The 22,663-nt window shown below is 39.1% G+C and overlaps 2 long non-coding RNA genes across 2 annotated transcripts; one reads left to right on the forward strand and one right to left on the reverse strand.

Annotated features, from left to right (window-relative positions):
* The first annotated feature begins 24 nt into the window (after positions 1-24).
* LOC109201190 (uncharacterized) lies at positions 25-6,225 on the forward strand. The gene is made up of 4 exons (XR_002061214.2): positions 25-209; positions 816-1,440; positions 2,355-2,453; positions 4,878-6,225. It is a non-coding gene; the product is annotated as an uncharacterized LOC109201190 (long non-coding RNA).
* Positions 6,226-9,608: 3,383 nt separating this feature from the next.
* LOC112844236 (uncharacterized) lies at positions 9,609-14,447 on the reverse strand. Its single transcript, XR_003216978.1, has 2 exons — positions 14,387-14,447; positions 9,609-9,866 (listed from the first exon to the last, which is right to left on the reverse strand). It is a non-coding gene; the product is annotated as an uncharacterized LOC112844236 (long non-coding RNA).
* Between the last annotated feature and the right edge of the window lie 8,216 nt (positions 14,448-22,663).

A 22,663-nucleotide genomic window follows, 5' to 3' on the forward strand; every position in this document is an offset into this window, starting at 1 on the left:
CTTTATTTTAGACAAACCCACCACCACACCTCCACCTACATCCACACCTCCACCTACATCCACACCTCCTCCTCTTTCTACTTCTCTTCTTCCATCATTCTCTCCTCCAGTTCTATTTGCGTTGTCATTTGTTGGATCAGTCTGTATTGTGACTTTACTGGTGGTACTGGTTCTGCTGGTGAGACGACTTGTTAACAGGAAACTTAAAGGTGAGGAGATTTCAGGGTTTCTCTCTTTTCAGCTTAAAATTTTAGTCTTACTTCATTCACAGAGTAAGCATATATAGCAGTTGGATACCATATTCACCTTTGGAACTTCAGGTCAGGGGTTTGACTCCCCCCCAGGATGTCTAGATCCAGTAAGGGTCCCCAGGCTAATCAAGCCCAGCCTACCTTGAACATGAGCAAGCAATAGCAATAACTGGAGTCATATACTGCCCTTTACTTTCAGTGACAAACAACAATGGAGCCGAAATCAAGCCAATATCAGTCACCATCAAATGCGGGATTTCCCAAGGTGCCCTGTCCACACTGCTGTTATAACTTTGTGTGATTATCAACAAGACTGGCCACAGATCCTGACTAAGGAAAGGAGCAAATCTGAACTACCTCTTCTATATGAATGGCATCAAGCCGTATGCCAACAGTGATTGATAAAACCTCCAGTTCAGTGGAAGACTCTAGCCTATGCTGTCCAAATAAGACATTTTTTGCCTGGCTTTGTCAGTAGTAGCTTATCCTACAACATTATTTGTCCTTGAGATGCTTTCAAAGAGTTGAGACATACTTCTAGATGATAAACTGATTGTTTTTCAGGTCACTGACAGGAAGGCAGAGATAAGGAGACAGGACCTGCTATTACAAGACAAAGATCAACACAACATTACCAGAGGCGTAACATCACAAAGTGTTCTGGTTATTGTAGGGACCACAGACCTGTTTTGATGATTGTGGGCCATAGATTGCAGAAGCTGCATGCTTGCACTACCCAAATGGCCTACTTTTAATCCTTTGGGGGGCGGGGGGTTCAGCTCTGTCTTCAGTTTCAAAACAAGACATTTCTGTATGAAAAAAACTGTTCGGTTCTTGTATCCTGTCTTATTTGTACCTGGGGTAAGGTGCCTGCATCATCTGCACAGTTAGGTCCTCCCTAAAGCAGCTGTTTCACTGCTAGTTGCTGATATAAGAAATTTAGTTTTTCATTATGTCCAATTTAAATTTGAATACTGGAGACAAAAGAAGGGGATCAAATAATTTTGCATCATAATCAAAATATTAACAGCAGTACTTAAATGACTGCACTGTCTGCAGTGATGTCCTCTGTGTGTGTTTTATTGTGCAGAGACTGAACCTGCTGCAGTCTACTCAGCAGTGAGAACTGAAGACGTCAGTTATGGACAAATTATCATCATAGAGAAGAAAAGAAAATCAAAGAAAAGAGGTACAGCTGCGCTTCTTTGTTTTCATCATAGATAAAAAAATGAGAAAGAGAGTCCAGGAGGTGTTGAGATTGCTGTCTGCATGAGTGTGACACTGTTTAATAATTACTGTTGAGCAAAGCATCTTTATTTAAACAGGGCTGAAGTCAGTGTGAGATCATCACAGTTTTTTCACGGGATGCAGACACGTTTCTTTCATCAGATTCATAAAGCTGTGTGCATTCATGCCTCGGCTTTAATTACATTTCCACTCTCATCTATAGAACTGAAAGCTCCTGCAACACTTGAAGCAGAGACACCAAGTTATTTGTTCGTTCATGCTTGTAAGGCCATCGCCTTCAGACTTTTCATCTTTTCTGTGCATCATGGAAGATGCATCATGTGAAGTTATGGCAGAAGTCTTGACTAATATCGTTCATCATGTTTGGGTGTAGACATTACATTATTCCATTTGCATAGAAAATCACTATTTGCACCAACAGTTATAAGACATGTAAATATCTGCAAAGAAGAAGTGCAGCTCAGGTAAAAATTTTGCAGTTAGGGTAACGTACAAGCATCCCATGATTTTAGCATGTTTTCAAGAAAAGAGTGCTGTGATCAGTTGTTTGTTTTAAACACAGCCTTCAGTTTCTGTTCTGTTTTCTTCTTTCATGACAGTAAAAAACGGTCAAATACTATGTAAATTATAATATACCTATAAATTCCAATGGTTTCAGACAAATATTTAACATTTTGTTTGATGTTTGCTGCAGCAGCATTAAACAGATGTTTCTCTGTCTTATTACTGTTCATGCAACATAAGAAAGAAGTGTAAATAATTGAAATACTTTTTGTGTCACATTAAATGTACTGGTAAGTGCCAGTATGACTGTAGAACTGCACTGATGTCTTCTTTGTGTGTTTTATTGTGCAGAGTGTGATCCAGCTGCAGTCTACTCATTAGAGCAAACTGGAGACGTCAGTTATGAACAAATCACCATCAAAGACAAGGAAAACAGATCAAAGAGCAGAGGTACAGCTGCTCTTCTTTGTCTCCATCGTGGTTCAGAACAAGTGTTTTTGTCCTTCACAAGGACGATATTTGTTGTAATTGAGATGCTATTTGATCATCTGTTTTACAATTCGTCTTTTTATTGGAACGTCACAAAAATTTCTAATTCATTCATTACCTTCATGCTAACCATCATTGCAAAGAATACTTGTCTGTGATACTTGATACTTGTCTGCTCAGATGTGAAGTTACCTATTGATACAAAGTATTTCCTGTTTTCTAAGTATGTTTTGAACCAGTTTAGTACAGTTCCTGAAAGACCTGCCCAGTTCTCCAGTCGTTTGAGTAATATGTTGTGGTCAACTGTATCAAATGCTGCACTGAGATCCAGTAAAACTAAGACTGACATTTTTTCACTGTCTGTGTTCAGACATATGTCATTAAACACTTTGGTCAGAGCGGTTTCAGTGCTGTGGTTCTGTCTAAAACCTGACTGGAAGGCATCATAGCAGTTATTCTGTTTTAAGAAGTAATTGAGCTTTTGAGAAACTGCTTTTTCAATGATCTTACTTAAAAATGGGAGATTTGAGATCGGCCTGTAGTTATTCATTTGTGTCTTGTCAAGATTGTCCTTTTTCAGTATAGGTTTAATTACAGCAGTTTTTAGTGGTTCTGGAAACACACCTGATATTAAAGAAAAGTTGACGATCTGTAACAGGTCTGACTCCAAAGTCTTTGAGACCTTGGCAGGACATCTAAACAGCAAGAGGAGTTCAGTTGACCTAAGGTGTCCTCCAGGTCCTTGCTGTTTATAGGGTGAAACTGTTTCATGGTGTTTAAACTGTTTTTCGGTGGTCACAGTACATATCCTGGATCTGCTGTTGATGAACCACTTTCTTTTTTTCATTTTTTCTGTGAAGAATTTGAAGTCATTGCAGGCCGATTGAAGTTCAGCTGCCACTGACACAGGAGGGTTTGTTAGCCTGTCAACTGTAGAAAATAAGACTCGAGCATTATGACTGTTTTTGGTGATGATGTCAGAGAAGTAGGACCTCGCTGCACTCCTCAAATAGTGTATAATATGTTACAAAGTGTTGGTGTTTGGGTTTGGAGTGATAGGATCAAATTTTCTAGCTCCAGTAAGAAGGCAAGCTGCAGCATTCAGAATTTAATTCAATTGCACATAGCTCAACATCAAACATGACCGAAAAATGGTCAGAAATACCAGCATTGTCCATATTACAAATATCCAGAGAAAATGAGAGGACCAAAAAAAAATTGTTAGTCGAAATTATAATGATGTAAATGTTTCCAGTCTCCTGGTCATGTTGGTGTACAAGACAGCCCATTGACTTCAAATATATGAACACTTCAGGAAAAGAAAATCATTCCCACTATGAAGATGTCATAGTGAGTGATACAAACCACACAGCAATGTATTAATGATTAACTGTGTTTGAGGTTTTGAGATTTTGAGATATCCCTTTTTCTTGTGTCACACTGTACTAAGCAATTTATGGACTTAAATAGAGAACTGAGGACTACAAGGTGAAACAAAAAAGCTTTTATTGTTGGTTATTCAGCAAGTTTAAAGCAAACCACAGAAAAAGACTTCTAGGAGAAACTCAGAACAAGGAGCAGACAGCTGTGACAGTTAAAGGGACGACTTGACATGAAAGCAGTGGGACACAGACAATAAATACACAGCAGGTGATTGAACAGGTGGAAAACACAGCAGGAACAAATTAGGGCATATAGTGACAGAGGACGTTAAATTAAACATGATGTGCATGAGTCAAGAGCCCTAACAAAATAAAACAGGAAACACAACACTGGGACAGAAAATGAAAATAAAACTCAGAGCAGAGCAAGATGAGAAAAGCTTTGAATATCAATATATTATGTATGTTTCTTGTATATCGATATATATATACAAGAAAGAGGAGAAATGGAAAGTCAATAAAAACCAAAAACAACTCAAATAACCTCATAAATGATCTGAGATGTGGATGCCAGAACATCAAACTATATTGTAAAACCTGGGCAAACAGCCACACTGATTATTTTAATGATGCTAAAAGACCTTGGACTGATGTTTGGGAACTGAAGGCACAATCTTAAAGTAATAGAGTGCTTCTTCAATTTTATCAAGAGTATTTAAAGCAAAATCCAACTAAATCAAGCCTGAGTTTATAATGACACCTATGCACTGAGTCACAGACCCAGCACAGGTGAGACTTTTCTGCTAAAACTTCCAAACTGAACACTTCCCGGTTGGTCTCCTTCACATTAAAAGCTTGTTTGTGACAGTTTGGTTGCAAGACGTTTAATGTGAAACTAATGGAGGAAGTTTAAATCTTGTGACACAGATGATATAGATTTTTTTGTAGTGAATTGGTGCATTATTTTAACTGTGACTGGTACCATGTTGTTTGAACTTTTCAGAGTCGTCGCCTACTCCTCGCTGAAGTAATCTACAAGTCCAACCACTGGAATCCAGCTGCTGTTCCACGTGACCTTCATTACAAATAAGATCTGTATATATTGTCTTTAATCTTTTCAATACATTCAAGTCAACACCTACTGAGGGACCAAAAACTCAAAGAGAAATTAATTTTTTGGGTAAAATAAAAGCTCAACTTCTTTAACGACTTTAAAGAAACAAATACATATATATATTTTCATCACCCTGTCCTTCAGTGTCTCAGTATGGCCATAACAGCTACATGTATTTCTATAATACATGTTATATGAACAATAAATAACAATACTATCTAATATATAATGTATAATGTCTAATATATACATGTAAAGTAATGTATTTAGTATACTCAGTAACCCTGCTGTTGTCTCCACTGCAGTGATCTGTATTCTCTGCAGGACTCTGGTTGGACTTGTTGTTCTTCTCGTGTGGTTCTGTGGGTTTCATGAAGATGTCTGATGGAAAATGTGAACCGTTGTTGCTAACCCATGCACACGTGTCTCTTCAGTGCAGATAAACAAAAGCTTAAGAACAAAGTGTGGCTGTGGTTAATGAGTTTTGATTTAAGGAAATGAATTATGTGAGACTTTAGATGCTGTTTAAACTAAAGACTTCTCCATCAGTAGATAAGAGTGTGCATGTGCATCTTAGTTACAGTGTTGTTGATATCTGCGGTTGTCCTTGCACAGGGCAGTGAGGACATATGTGCTGTCTATCCTCACTCAGTCTGATATGATCTCACTTTCCATTCAGTCAAAATCGGGGTCAGATTATGCTGCAAAAGCAAATGCTCAGAGAAAGACTGATATACTAAGTGCTATGCTCAAGTTGAGTTACCAGAATCCCCAGGATCTTTCCAGTCACTTTAATTATATGCATAATTAGTCAATTCATAGCTAACTATAAGTAATTGCATTCCAGCAGCATCCACAGACAATAAAAAGCACTGACCACAGCTTAAAGCACAGGCTGGTGCTGCCATCTAGTGACACTGAAGAGCTCCAACCACTGCTTTTAGGATCATTCTGGGTAACTTTAACTGCTGCATGTAACTGTGATTTCTTCTATCTGTTTACAAAACCTATAGCACACAGGGAACACAGAAAGACACATCTATACTACAATCATTATAGTATAAAGTTTGGACATTATAGTGTGACTCATCATTTTAATCTGACATTTCATTTTTTGCTCAACTGCACTGTGAAAAGCACAGATGTATACAGTATTTGTATAAGTTATATAGATGCTGCCACTCACAGTGACCTATGTAATGTTTATGCGAAGTTTCATCAAGCTCAGCACATTCACCTTAGGGAGCACACAGACACACATGCATGTCTATGCTGCAGTTAACACAGTATGATACATTAATTGATTCATTTTCATCTGTGCATATATATATATATATATATATATATATATATATATATAGATGAAATCTGTTTCTTAGTGTATTTTAGTGCATACAATGTTTTTAATATCTTAATTATATTAATCCATAATTATGTGATATGCATATTAGATAGTTTTAGTGGAATATAATCCCTCCATACAGGCAGGAAAAGCCCTGTAACTTACTTTAAACTAAATATGTTCCCTAAAACGGTGACAGAGCTACAGACCCATGACACCGTTACCCAGTTAGCCAGCAGCTATGACCAGCACTATTTGTGCAGTTAATGAAAAGATTAATAATGAATGAATGAATGAATGAAAAGAAAGAAAATGATGTTTGTTGTGGTGTTGCACACACAGCACACTCATTTGTTTCAATTCATCAGTTGTCTAAATGGATTGGTTCTTATATAGCACTTTTCTACTTCTATGTTCACCCACAGCGCTTTACACAACTTGCCTCATTGACCCATTCACACAAGCACTTTTCTTTGCTCTTTCTATCTAACACGCACACACATTGGGGGTATGATCTTGGCCAAAGATATTTGACACGCAGGCTGGAATTTAACCACCAACATTGCCACCTGTTCAACTGTTGGTTAATGGAAATATTTAATTAGCTAATCACATGTCAGTAAGTCAATGTATTTTGACATGTATCTTTTTCTGATGCTTCATGCTACATGTTGATTCATAAGTGCTTAGTTTCAATTTATTATATTAAGAAACTTTTCATGGGAATCATTCAGTCTAAGTCATCAGTCATGCAGGTCTTTCCACACAGCAGCTGTTTCTATGCAGTTTGTTTTCTTTAAATGGAAAGAACTGCTGACCTCCATGGGGAAGTAATTAGACAGTGTTTACACATTTCAGTTGTTCATTGAGTCATCAAGAATGATCTGTCAGGGGAGTGTGAGACAGTCCAGGAGGAGAAAATCACAATCAAGCTCAGTATGTTTGTGATTTCATGAGTATGACTAAAATACTTATTGATCAATATTGATATTGGTCATTCATTTTTTAGGAAAAATATAATTCTTTTGCTGCTTCTTGGCAAAATAAGAAGACTTTGTTCATGGATGAAGATTTGATATGATATGAAGGACAACCTGAGACAGGTCTGTAGTCTTAAAAACATCTTCAGCGAAGAGGATCATTGGCTGTTCTCTTCTCTCCCTGGAGGTGCTGTAGGGGTCCTGCTGCCACAGGAAAGCCTGCAGCATCCTGAAGGACACATCCTACCCATCACCTGTCACAGCTGTTAGCATCAGGAAGGTGGTACAGGACCATTAAAGCCAAAACAAACACACTGAGAAACAGCACATATGCCAGGGCTGTTGCATTAATAAATACAATCGGGGGATTCATCGCTGGGAAAACACAACATTCAACTGTGCAATATTTTCTTTGTAACTGTGCAACATTCTAAGGATTAAATCACAGTGCTCCAACCGTATGTTTGTATTCTCACTCATATACAGTCTTGTATATACTATATTTATTTTTTTATTTATATTTATTTTTAATTTATTTTAAATATATGTTTCCTCCTCTTAAAAGTACCCTCTGTACTGAACGTGTTTGCATACAATTTTAGTTGATTCTGATTTAACAAATATCCAGTTAATCACCGCACAGACCCATGAAACTTTAAGAGTCTGTCAGAGTCCTGCGTTCAGATTCAAAAGAGGTGGTTTTTTTCTGATGCAGAATCAGCGTACCTGTCTGTGCCTGCAGGTCTTATCTCTGAAAACAAACAAATGTTTAATCTCTTTCACAGATCAGAACTGTTTTGTTGTGACAGCTTTGTCACAGTGATGATGATGAAAAGAAACTACACACAAATAAGACACATTTTATCTAAGAGCAGCATTTAGCTGCGTGTCATACCACAGTTTTCTTTCCTTAAAAAGCAGCTCACGGAAAGTGAAAACTGCACGCAATGAAAACTCAAGGTAAATATTTATTTCAGTTTTAAGTGCTTTCATAAAACTTTATATTTGCTGTTCATCTCAGTGTCGTCTTCACACTCTTTAAGATGAATCGACATACAAGAATATCTAAAAATATGAACCCCATCACATTCAATCTCAGTAGTAATAATTCATGTGACATTAGTTCCTACTCAATTAATGATCATTTTTAGAAGAAAAAAAATCAAATGTCACTTCTGTGCAGCTTCTTTGCAACATATACAAACCTGGTCATGAAAGGAGGCTCTGTGTTTGAGCATTGTGAGGGGGGATGTTATTCAGGTAAAGGGACCAGGTGAGCTACAATGAGGCCCCTCAGGTATTCTTCCGTTTTCTGGTATGTTTTTATTCCTGATGAGTCAACACACATCCAGACATGATGCAATCGTGTTGTGTTAGTTTGAGTCCAGAGCTCAGAGTCACAGAGTAACAGATGGCATCAGTCTGACATCAGGTTTGTTTCTTTAAATATGCATGCTCACCTGGTCGTCAGTGGATTTCTGTCTCCCTGCTGGACTTGACACCTGAGGTCTGTTTCAGCGAGATCTCTGCTCATATCCTTTTTCTGATAAGCTTAAAGAAATCTTGTTCATCTTGGATGTGTTATTAAATCTACTGAGTTACTGAGGCAGCATCAGCTGAAGCAAATATGTGTGACATCAGAGGTATGAGTTCACATGACCTCTGAAACTGATACTGTCAACCTGCAGTATCACGGAGACTAAATACATGATGAATACATCATAGAAGACCATAGAAGACCCACTGTTTAAAAAACAGACACATCTGTGTCCCATTGTTGGCTTTTAGAGTACAACAGCTTTTCCGTAACTCATCTGATTCTATTATTAGAGCGAGAAAAATGCATGACGTTGAAACAGCGAGTGAAACTGAAATACTTATAATACACAAACAGATCAAACATGAACAAATACATCACAGAGCTTCAGATTCTGTTCACATGATGTCAGCAGTAATAACTTTCCATTCAGTAAAACAAGTCGTTGACATCTTTCAAACCCATTTCATATTCATGTAGGAGTTTTATTTTGTTTTTCTTTTTGTTTGTGTGTGTGTAGTTTACATCATCAAGGTTGTGATCGTGGCTCAAGAGTTGGGAGTGCGCCTTGTAAATCGGAAGGTTGCCAGTTCGAGCCCTGGCTTGGACAGCTTCGGTCATTGTGTCCTTGGGCAAGATACTTCACCTGTTGCCTACTGGTGGTGGTCAGAGGGCCCGGTGGTGCCAGTGTCTGGCAGCCTCGCCTCTGTCAGTGTGCCCCAGGGTGGCTGTGGCTACAATGTAGCTTGCCATCACCAGTGTGTGACTGGATGTGTAAAGCGCTTTGGGGTCCTTAGGGACTAGTAAAGCGCTATACAAATACAGGCCATAATTTAGTAACATGCTTATAGTGATTGGTGTATGAAGCCCTCTGACAGTTTTTCACCAGCAGGTGGCAGCACAGGAGATTCTGTCAGCCCAACAACACATGGAGGCTTTCACTGTGACCTCTGACCTTTAAGCCTGAAAACTTTTTAATTAATGAAGCGTGGCGCTGCTCTCTGTTTTCCTCCATGTTCCTCCAGCGGGGAAAAAGAGAAAAGAAAACAAGGAAAACTGTAAATATGAGCTGATAGAGAGCAAAAAAATCTACAATCAAAAAATTGAAATTGGGTGGTTGTTATATGTACAAGATTCAAACTTGTAATTTGAACGAAATAATTTCATGTTTCTATGGTGAACGTAATTAAATCATGTAGCATCTGCATGAAATTCGGCAACTTAATTTGTTCTTGTTGAGATGACATGATACAATCTAGTAAGAGTGGTTAGCTGCCTGGACTCATGAAATTCACAAGATCACATTTGATGTCAAACTGCAGAAAATCACTGGAGTTTTAAGAGGCAGACAACTACACCCACATTATGTGTATGCTGTCACTATTTATTGTGGTTTAACCTGTCAAGGACAAAAACGTACAACAGATATCAAATTGATTACAGACATCAGATCTTTTACATTGAAGGTTAAAGTGTGGTTAAAGGGAAATCAAAGATGTAGTCATTTTAACTAATGATTTTAATTTTATTTTAAATTATTGTCGATTAACTGTAATTGTATTTATGATGTAATTTGGTTTTATGAAAATGTATGTTTTATTGTAAAATGTATTTATTTAGATTGTAAGCCCAACAAGGGAAAATTGTTGAAAATTAGCAGTAGCTATAAACCTATGTGCGGTCCATCAGTTTCATGTCTTGCACTTGAACTATGTTAAACTGCACTGTCCCTTTTAAATAAATGAATTTTAAAAAAAAAAGAAGAAAAGAAAAAGAAAATGCTGCATCAAGCCTTGTAATCATAGCTTTCATAGTTTTGTTAAGCCTGGATTGACAGCTTGGTGGCGTGTTGGTTAGTGCTGTTTCCTCACAGTAAGAAGCAGGGGCGATTCTAGGGCTGTGTCCCAATTCAGGGTATGCACGCTTGAAGTACGCATTTCAAGTGCGATTACGTCACCGCCACGCGACGACGGCTGTCCCAATTCAAAGTGTACTTCAAATGCATACTCCAAATGCGCCGTCGATTTCCCCAAATATCAAGCGTGGTCCGGTGCACGCTTCGTGGCCCCATATATCCCACAATCCATAGCGCGGTGGTGGGTGTGGATAATTTTGCCGCAAAATACGGCAGAAGGGAGCGGCCGAAGAGTGAACTGTCAAAAGTAAGTACTGAATATGATGTCACTTATTTATGTGCGAATGTTTAAGAACATTAAAACATTACTGTTGGCCACATGTCGGCAAAGTTATGTGACATTAGTGATGTTTGTACTTTCAGCGTTTACTTGGTTTTAAAGCCTTTAAAATATAATAATACAATAGTCGACCTTAACCTTACAGAGAATGTGATGATTTTGTGGATAATTAAAGTCAGTCATATATCCACAAACACAACAAGCTGAAAGTCAGTGATGCTGCTCGGTTTGCAGTCCTGAATATCACGGCACAAGCAGGATTCACTGCACTGTTAATGTTAGCTATGTTATATTGCTGCCTCTGTTCGGTGGTGTCGAGCCAAACGGACTTTAACGTGTGTTTGAACGAGCTGACGGTTCACTCGTTAAGCTGAAAGAAAGATGCTTTAATCACAGGAGTCACACATGTGTCCACTGGACCATCTGGGAACTCTTCTTGTTTAGCACTCGTAATAACACAAACACTAAATCCTCCTTCTCTTGTGCTGTTTTGTAGCAGTGTATACACCTGAGACTGTCACCTGTCTGTCTGTCCTGCACTCTCTCTCTGTTTCTCTCTCTCTGATTGTGGAATAAAAGTATGAACATGTATTTATAAGTTACACTTGTGTTTGAATCCTGCAGCTTATCACACATTTGATTTCCATGTGTGACAACTGCAAGTGTCCAGAGTGAGGACAGACTGAGGGACCCACTGCTGCACATCATCTGTGAGGCTTTGCACCCCTGATGATCCACCAGGACAAACTCAGCAGTGTGTGAGGAAGAGGAGGAGGAAGAGCCAGCAGCAGCTGACAGATGGAGAGAATAGACAGACTGTTCCCTGTTTGTGAAGGACTGCTAGGAAAGTTTAACATAACTAATTGTCTGTCCTGAATCAGTCTTATTAGGTAATGTTCAAATAATGTTATCATCCCAGTGTTTTCAGTGTGGGAGAAAGTACTCAGGGCCTTCAAGTTACACACTATGAAAGGCAGCAACAAGTTTAATGTTCAGAAACCTAAAGTATGTATCAGCAGCAGAATGGAGCTAAAAATAAATGTTTGTTTCAGTTCTATGAAGCTTTGAGTATTTTGGATTAGTAGCACTGCTGTGTTTGTTGCATCATATTGCTGTAATTGTTTATATGCTTTATATATTCTGAGGTAAGTTGATCTATAGTGTTACATCATATTCTATAAGGATGTTATGTGTTTGTATACTTTCTGCCCAGTTTGACCCATTTAGCAGAAGTCAGCCTGTTTAAGGCTCTGATATCTATTCTGTATGACTTAAAGCAGTTATGACATGGTCTGATTTTCTCACCCAATAAAGGAATATTTCATATATCAGTCTACTCTTCATTCTATCAGACACAGTTATCACAGCTCGTACATTTTCTTTTTATGCATATATGTAAGCATTGAGCCAAATTTAGTAATGTCAACATATTAAAAGAACAATGTTTGTCTCTTATATATAATACATCTGTATATACACTGTCAGAGATACTTGTCTTTGAGTGAAGATTTAAGGTGATAGGAAATATAAATAACTGCAACTTGCATCTTTGACCCAGAGTTCAAGCTCATATATATATATATATAATCTGACAATACATATAATATTGTCCATATTATATTTACATTACCACAGTGAGATGACTTTAGTCTCATGAATAACATTAGCTAATTATTATTTACTAACTAATCTTGAAATGACTGTTCAGTACAGAAATGAAGCCCAACTATCATGTTTTACAGTCCTGTGGTCTCAACTAATCAAAGTGATGTCATGACAAAAATGAATGACCAACAAAACATTTTTTCTCCTTCATTTCTGTCACACAAAGCTGTATGAAACATTTCTCGCGGTTAGTATCATGGTTGCTAGGCAACCTGAACAGCGCGACGAAGGCTAGACCGTCCCATTTCACAAGAATCTCACTTCCGCACTTCCCGTACGTAGTACGCGTAGTCTGCGTACTTCAAGCGTGCAGACCCTGAATTGGGACACAGCCTAGGATCAGAGCTTTGCACCAGGAGAGCTGCCCAGCCAGGCAAGATAAACTTTACACGTCACGATGAGACTTCTTCCCTGTCTCTGTCAGTCCCTGCATCCTTAAATGTCTCCAGTTGTCCCGAGTTCTCTCTGACTGTCTCCTTGGTGCATTTAAACCCCTGTTCCTCCCTGTCCTCATCGTCTGTTGTCTTCATCTCTGTTATCAGTCATCATAATTTTACCCTCTCTGTGCAAGTCTGCAAATTTCTTTCTTAAATCATAAGATTCTTAAATTCATCAAGTCTCTCTGTGCCTGGGTCCTCGTCACAAAACATGACATCACCGTTTTGTACATTTTAACACAATTTAATCCCCACATTTGTGAAAGAAAAGCAAAACACTTTTTTGAAAAGTCTGTAACAAAACCATCAAATCTGATAAAGTTTATTTAAATGCTGCAAAAGAAGAATGGATTGGAATAAAAAAAAAATACATATCCTAACCTTAATTACTGCGGGAGAATAATGAATGATGCTCATAGTGAGTGAAAAGTAAACTGAGTGCATTTTTTGGACAGAGATTCACTTTTAATGAGTATGTATAATATAACACAGACACATAAAAATACACTCCCAAAACAGAATAAATTATTACAAAATATTTTAAAAAAAATATAAAAATGGAGGCAACTTTGCCTGTGGTAGAATGTATACCATGCATGAAAAAATCTTTACTGCAGGTACTAATTTTACTAATTCAATAATACTAATTTTGTGTTGTAAGATTTATGGGTTTCATACATTCATAGTGGTACTTGGGAGAGCTTGACATTTTTCTCAGGTGGTACACACTGTAAAAAGTTTGAGAAACACTGATAAGTGTATGTGTGCTTTTAGAAAACATTTAAAGCTGCTGTACAGAATCTTTGAAACAAGCTTAAAACATTTTTAGAATATAAACAGAGCACTCTGCTTCTCTTTACAGCTCATCACTCCACCAGGGCTGATTGGCACTTTCTGATAGTGTGCAAATGTGATGTACGTACTGCGGCAGTCATACAGACAACTGGACGGTCCAAAAGTTGGCCTACCTATTACTGGCTGAGGTTTTAGTAGAGTTGTGGCTGAACCACATAAAAATATATCATTAATTTTAATCTCCCCAATCAATGATAATGTTATGTTGCAATGTTGTTAAAGAGGGTCAAAAATGTTTCAGCCCAGTTTGTTTTGCAGATTCTGTATAGCAGCTTTAATATAGGGAGGACACAACTTCCAGATTGTATGAGTAAAATCAGGTTTTTTCTCTTTGTCAGTTTAACAGTTTCTGTTTTGCCTGTCACTGTTCCCTGTCTGTTTTCTTACCTGGTTCTTCCTGACCTTGTACTTTCTCCTCACGTTCCCCTCTTTCCTCTCTCCCTCTTTGGACTGACAATCGCACACAAATAGATTGTATTCAATTAGATGAAAAATTACATTAATATGAAAAAATACTATTAAGCTCACTAACAAAAAGTCCTCTCTCAGTTTACTTTCAACCAAAAGGCAAATAACCAAACCACATGAACATCTAATAAAAGATATAAATATTGAAACACTGATCCAACATTATTCTTGAGAGACGGATCATTTGATTTTATACTTTTACCTGAATGTGACTCCTTTTTTTGAAAAATCCTGCTTATATCCATTATGAACCTGGCTGTCTCTCTGTACACACACACACACACACACACACACAGCAACAGGACGGTCAAATGTCGCTGATTTTACTACAGAGCAGGACGGATTGTAGGGTAGCAAACATCGACGGAAAACACGTTTTCAACACTGCAGGTTACCTGGTGTAATGTTTTTCAGTTAAAAAGAAACATGGTCTGACTCCTACCTAACTATATAAAAAGTAACTGAAGGTTAAATGCAGCTAACATGTCCTGTTTTAAGCCAAGCACTCCACCCCCGCTCCGCTGCGTCTCAGCCATCATCGCTCTGGCACCAAGGCCACCAGAGCCAGAGATGGGGAGAGGCGAGCTGGAACAAACCATTTTGGGAGGGGGGGATTATCTCTACTGTTGTTGTTAAAATATTACATCTCAACCAAGTACTGTATGCTTTCTATATTTTTTTGTAGTGTATCACACAAACACCAAATATTGTCAAAAAAGTAAGAAATCTTTGGGGGTGCTTTCACTCGTTTTTGGGAAGCACCCCAAAGAATGGGCTAAAAACACCCCTGAATATAGTTATTTACACATTTGCCTACCAAGTGGAAGCTCACCGGCTGAATCTCATGAAGAGACAAAAAATCTCTTTGGGGTTGTGTCAGAAATGGCATCAGGCCTAAAAATCTGTCAAATCACACATGAACAGTCACCCACTGTGGTGAGCTCTGTGAGTAACAGTGCAGCTGAACGTAGCCAGTAAGCAGTTAAAGCAATTCTTTTTTTAAATCCCTTGAATTAAAGCTCTAATTCCGCACTTCAACCACATCCTGATTGTTTTACTTTGTACAGAGACACAGCTACAACAAAGTTCATTGCCCAAATACTTATGAGACAAACACTTATAGTATATTACACAACATAGTACGTGAACATGTACTGAAGCACCCCTTCCTGCAACCCTAAGTTGGACATGTGGTTATGAAAATAGATGGGCGGTAAAATAAAAACGATTATCGATGACTCTTGCCGCCTGTAAATCAAAGTCTGCCTGAGGTGGGATTTCAGAAGTAGAAACGACGAGGGAGCACAGTACCACTCCCAGAAGGGTGAGATGTGAAGCCATAAATGCTGATGAGTGACATGATGATGATGGAGAACACAGATGAAGATCTGGAAGTTGCTGCCTCTTTATATAGTAGACACTGAGGTTACCTTTTGCCTCCCTGCCAGCACGGACACCCACACTAAAAAATCACTTACACAAACCCTCGGCTCTGGGATGGATTCAAAAACATGTCAATTCTGGTAAACAAATGGACGGTTTTGCAACCACAAAGTTTAATCCTACAAGGGCAGAATTATGTTCACTGTGTGAGAGGTGAACGTCAGACAGTTAGCAAGAGAAACATTCAAAGAAACAACTTAAATAACACAAACTTAGCAGTTGGGATGTAGATCATACGATATCAGCAACGTGATGATCAAATTTAGTTTAAAAACACAAGAAAAAACAGGCTTTTTGCTCCAAAAGGACAAACAAAGCAGGGCCAGATTAACCTGTCGGCACCTGCTGGCATGCAGAGTAACATGTAACAAAAACACATGTTGCCCACACGACACACGTGGTAACCTGAACTTGTTTCACTGTAGTTTCTCTTTTATAGGTTTAAAGCGGGGGCGATTGTGGCTCAAGAGTTGGGAGTTCGCCTTGTAATCGGAAGGTTGCCGGTTCGAGCCCCGGCTTGGACAGTCTCGGTCGTTGTGTCCTTGGGCAAGATACTTCACCTGTTGCCTACTGGTGGTGGTCACAGGGCCCGGTGGCGCCAGTGTCCGGCAGCCTCGCCTCTGTCAGTGCGCCCCAGGGTGGCTGTGGCTACAACGTAGCTTATACTACATTCAGTCATCCACACATTCACACACTGGTGATGGCAAAGCACTTTGGGGTCCTTAGGGACTAGTAAAGCGCTATACAAATACAGGCCATTTACCATTTAAAGTCTGTACAGACTTTTGTTTCTTCATTTGCTTGCAAACTAATGGAAATCCTCACTTAAAGCCAAGAAGCTTATTATCTGTGCAGGCTTTAGTGCCTCAGAGTAAAGAAGAGAGCTTTGATCACAATGATTTTTTTTTTTTTTCAAATTTCATTCACTAGCGATTTTTTTATTGTCACCTGATCTCAATCAGCAGATTGAATATAATAGGAAAGCACTAGTTAGCTAATTAATTAGATATTGGTCACTCATATCAACTGAAAGAGTGTAAGATAAGTAAATGTGCTATAAAGGCAGGAGAAGAGTTAATAAAAAGGTATTGAAATGAAAATATTTCATTATTTGCTGTTTCATAGATCATTATTTTTGGTTTTATTGTACTGCACTTTTGTCAGCCCTGCTGGTGTTTTTAAAAGTACTTTATTAATAAACTGGCATGGTATGGTAAAATTGAACTTGAAAACTTGCCAGTGTGAACAAAAGGTTCTTAACTTTAGCATAAAAGCTTCAGTTCACCTTTCTCATGGCAGTTACTTCGGTATGTGTATTAATGCAAGAAAAACTAGATTCCTCACAGCTAACATACCAAGAGTGTCTGCTGTGTGGTTAACTTTATAACCTTTGGTACGCAGTAGTGTCATTCCACCTGTTAGCTAGTTTAAGAAACTGGTTAAGGAGGGAGTATCTGTGAGGATAAGGAGGATTTAGTTTTAAAGACACATCAGATACTTGCAGGAAGCTTTCTTTCAGGTTCTTTTCTCCACTGCGCAGGTTTAAAACCATGACTCCAGAAGTAATGATAAAGAGATTGATTAGTCAGTCACAGTGTAAAGAGTCCTCCTGCCTGCATCGCTCGCCAGTATAAATAGACCTTTGCTCCTGGAAAACAAATATATAAAAGTAATGTTGTCCAAGAAATGCATTTTATCTCACTAGTGAATCAAAGAAAGTCTATATACTTTCTGACCAGCAGTTCATCTGATCCACTTTAGACTTGGTGGGTGTTTTGTTTGGGACTAGTCCTGTGTGCTGTGTTCAGTTTGAGGTTCTCCAAGTTGCAGACCCTGTTGCTTTGTCTGGCCTAAATGAGAGTTGAACACTATATCTGGTGCTGCTCTTTTAAAACCAAGGGCTCAACTCTTTGTTTTCTCCTACATAGATGCACTTTTTCCTGAGAAACATTGTTTTTAGATGCAAATTCAGCAGACAGGTGCCTTATCTTTAAGACTTTTTATTAGCCAGCTGTAATAAACATACAGTACATTCTACGTGGTTATAATAGCAGGCAGATAAAAGCAAAGTGATGAATACTGTTTTCGGACATTTCATTAATTAATTGTTAATGTTTGAAAGACCAGAGATAATGCATTAAAAGGAAAACTGTTGCAGGTTATGGATGTGAGTGAAAGTAGTCCTCTGTGACATGAACACTGGGACAGAAGATTGAGCAGCTGAGCAATGAAGCAGCACAAAGTACCCCCACCTGCTATATAAATATTATAATAAAATCATTTTAATACAAGGAATACAAACTTCTAATTCTAATGAATTCACAAAGCTTCAAAATCTATAATGTACAAAGGAAGAACAAAGGGAATAAAAATGGCTCTGTTTGCTGATGATTACATTGTAGGTGGGTGTTTCCTTACACACTTAGAAAATTAACATTAAAGGCATTCAAATGAAATGAGATGTGTGTTCCCCCTGATGTAACCCAGCTCTGACATCATTTGTAAAAAAAAAAAAAAAGTGTTAGCTTGTGTCAATCTAAACACATCTGAGCAAAAAGAGTGCAGTGCAGTGTACTTCACTTTATTTGGCAAGAAGTTCGACAACAACACATCATCAATCTGTCGATCCGATCGACATCTATCAATTAAAAAAAATTAAAGTAAGCTTTAAATTTCCAGTTCCACCGAGCAGTCCTAACCTTTAAAACTAATCCCTCTTCTTCCTCTTCTGCCCTGTGTTTCGTGCATCATTCTCCATCTCTGAGTGATGTTGTCTCATATTCTTTTCTCTCCCTGGGAAATACTGCAAATGCACCTTAAGCTTGCAGACACACTGAGTGGCTAATTGCACAGAAACAGTTTGCTGATATTTGTTGAGCTGTTAAGAAGGTTACATGTGTATTACTGTTAAAGTGTACAATCAAGAGAGAGTTCACGATCACTGGGTAGCAGGACGGAGAAAGAGAGAAGCAGCTCTCTGAGCTGAAGCATCATCTGTGAGGCAGGGTGGATGCTGTGTCATGACAGTGTAGATGTATTTAGACTATTTATTTCTTTAGTGCCTTTTAATAATAATGTAGAGATTCCTATCATAAATTTTAAATGTAATTCCACTTGTTTGTTTTTGGAACAGTGCACCACTAAATGTCAATAGACTACAGACTGCAGTCAGCTGAGTTCTGTTGTCTTGCCCCTCCAAAGTGCATAATCCTAGCTATGGTGGCTGCAGGAGGACAAAAACTCTGACTGGTTGATCCATATGGAGTGCAGGCTGTCAGTCTGGTCTATTACCTGAGCTCTACATCTATTTAATCTGGAGGAGGCTTAACAAGGTCATGAAAAGAATTTGAATAGAGCTTTGTGAGTTACTGAAAGCCATTTTGGACAGTTGTAAAACTGAACCAGTAAAATGCACGACTTTGGAAAAGCTTATTTCTAACACTGAATAGAGTTCAGATGAAACAATATTTTAATTTCAGTTCCACATGTCCTACGATCTTGGTTATATTTCAGCTCTTTGGATATGGTGTTCAGTAAAGAGCAAAGAGGCTCTGTAATGAACACCATATTTTAACCACACTTTTGGCAAACACATGTATTTACCTATTAATTTAAATGCATGTCTTCTTTTCTTGTTTCCCCTTTTATCCATCACATAATTTTTCTAATGTAAGTGGAGTCATAAAAACTTGTGGCAGATATGAGAAGACTCCTTGGGCATCATTTACTACTATGTGCAAAGACATGTTTTAATGTGTGCAAGAAAAAACAACAAACAAATAAATAATAAATAAATAAACTTGTATTTATATATGATAAGATAAGATGAGATGACCTTTATTAGTCCCACAGGTGGGAAAATAGTTTCATTACAGTAAAAGTGCAAAGTTATGTAGCAGAAATTAGAAAACACTGGAATGCAATAAAATAAAATAAAATACTATATACAATAGAATAAAATGGAATACAAATGCTATATACAACTGAGTAATAAAATACAAAAGTACAACTTTGTCAGAGAAAGAATTACACATATAGCAGTCTTATTGCACATGTGGGTTTGATCAGCTGCAAAAGTCTTTGTTGTGGAGTCTGACAGCAGTGGGGAGGAAAGACCTGCGAAATCTCTCCGTCCCACACCGTGGGTGCCGCAGCCACTGAAGGAGCTGCTCAGTGCTGTCAGTCTCCGGCATGGGGTGGGAGATGTTGTCCAACAGGGATGACAGCTTAGCTGCCATTCTCCTGTCACTCACCACCTCCACTGGGTCCAGAGGGCATCCTAGAACAGAGCTGGCCCTTTGGATCAGCCTGTTCAGTCTCTTCCTGTCCCCAGCAGAGATGCTGCCGCCCCAGCAGACCACACCATAAAAGATGGCTGAGGCCACCACAGAGTCATAGAAGGTCTTCAGGAGTGGGCCCTCTACTCCAAACGACCTGAGTCTCCGCAGCAGGTACAGCCTGCTCTGCCCTTTCCTGTAGAGGGCGTCTGAGTTATGAGTCCAGTCCAGTTTGTTGTTCAGATGAACACCAAGGTACCTGTAGCTGTCCACAGCCTCAATGTCCATACCTTGGATGTTCAGTGGTTGCAGTGGAGGATGTTTGTGCCTGCGGAAGTCTACCACCAGCTCCTTGGTTTTACTGGCATTGATCTGGAGGTAGTTCAGCTGGCACCAGTCCACAAAGTCTTGAGTCAGTCCTCTGTACTCCTTGTCGTCCCCATCAGTGATGAGGCCGACTATTGCAGAGTCACCAGAGAACTTCTGCAGGAAGCACTGGGTGGAGTTGTGGGAGAAGTCTGCAGTGTAGATGGTGAAGAGGAACGGAGCCAGAACCGTTCCCTGTGGGGCCCCCATACTGCAGACGACCCTGTCCGACACACAGCCCTGAGTCCTCACATACTGTGGTCGGTCGGTGAGGTAGTCCAAAATCCAGGTAGTGAGGTGATGGTCCACTCCAGAGTTCTCCAGCTTGTCCTTCAGAACCGAGGGAAGAATAGTGTTGAAGGCACTGGAGAAATCAAAGAACATGATTCTCACAGTGCTCCCAGCGGTCTCCAGGTGAGCGAGGGAACGATGTAGGAGGTGAATGATGGTATCATCCGCTCCAATGCCAGGCTGGTAGGCAAACTGAAGTGGGTCCAGTGATGAGCTCACAAGGCGCCGAAGCTGAGCCAGGACCAGCCGCTCCAGGGTCTTCATCAGGTGGGATGTCAGAGCCACCGGCCTGTAGCTGTTGAGGTCCTTGGGGTGTGAAGTCTTTGGCACTGGTACAACACAGGAGGTTTTCCAGAGCTGTGGGACTCTCCCCAGCCTCAGGCTCAGGTTGAAGAGGTGCTCCATCACCCCACACAGTTGGTCCGCGCAGGACCTGACGACCCTCGAGCTGATGCCATCTGGACCCGCTGCCTTCTTGGCTTTAATCCTCCTCAGTTCCCTCCTAACCTGGGTGGTTGAGAGAGACAGGCTGGAGCCTTGTGTTGGATGCTGTTGTTGGGGGTGGGGAGGATATAGCACCTTTCTAGACAGAATAACAAAGGGATGCACATAAGATAACAAATAATAAAGGGGTAAAACAGACAATATAAAACAGGCAGAAATTTAACCAAAAACAGTTTAAAAAGGTGAGTTTTGAGTTGTTTTTTAAAAACAACTACTGTTTCCACAGTTCTTAATGTATGAGGGAGAGAGTTTCACAGTCTCGGGGCCACAGTGGCAAAAGCTCTGTCACCCTTAGTTCTCATAGTCTGTTTTATAGCAAGTAAGCCCTGATCAGATGACTTCAGGGACCTGCTATGGACATCGGGCTGTAGCAAATAACTGCAACATTAAAATTATTGTCAGATTTCTAAAATGTGTACCAACCTGTTTAGTTCTTTCCTTGATGCATATGTTAATGAATCCAAATGAGTGAAAATCAGTGGGCACGTGTTCACCATCTGTAACCTGCACACTGTCACACACTCTTATTTCTCCAAATAAAGAATCATGCTTACCTCATGGTAAGATGGGTACATGGTGAGGACAATGTAAGAGAGCGTGGTTATAAGAGGGAAAATAAATAACTAAATAGTAAGCTAGGCTTGGCTTCAAATAACATAGGTCTAAATATTGTTTTCCCTGAGACAGGCTGGCTCATGTAAACTAGCAAATAAATAAAAAAGAAAAAAATAATTTCAATTCAATGTTATTTATATAGCACCAAGTCAAAACAGCAGCTGCCTCAAGGTGCTTTATATTGTAAGGTAAAGACTGTACAACAATACCGAGAAAACAGAGAAAGCTCCAACTATCATATGACCCCCCATGAGCAGCACTTTGGCAAGAGTGGGAACAGGAAGAAACCTCCAGTGTAACCAGGCTTATGGAGGGAAAACCATCTAACAGTCAAATGTTTGATCATTTCTGAGACAGTCCCACACTTGTACGGACAAATTCAGGTATGAAAGTATGAATGTTTTGTGTGTGAAATTCACTGTTCACGAACGAGGCACTTAGACTGTAAACAGCATTTTAATGTCACAGCTATTTGAGCTGAGGGTAACTCTATCAGATGGAAGCAAATACTACTTTTATAATGGGTCTATCTGATGATTATTTATTAATCTTTTCTTCAGTCCAATACTAGAAAATATTAAAACTATTACAAATACACAAAGAAAATTATGATCACAGTTGTGGAGATGTGTGAAATACTCGTGTGAATGGGGGAAATTTTGGTTGTGTTGTTATGGATGTTCTTCAGTTTATTTCATAT

Source organism: Oreochromis niloticus, linkage group LG3 (assembly GCF_001858045.2).
Source record: "Oreochromis niloticus isolate F11D_XX linkage group LG3, O_niloticus_UMD_NMBU, whole genome shotgun sequence".
In the NCBI taxonomy this organism is placed as follows: Eukaryota; Metazoa; Chordata; class Actinopteri; order Cichliformes; family Cichlidae; genus Oreochromis; species Oreochromis niloticus.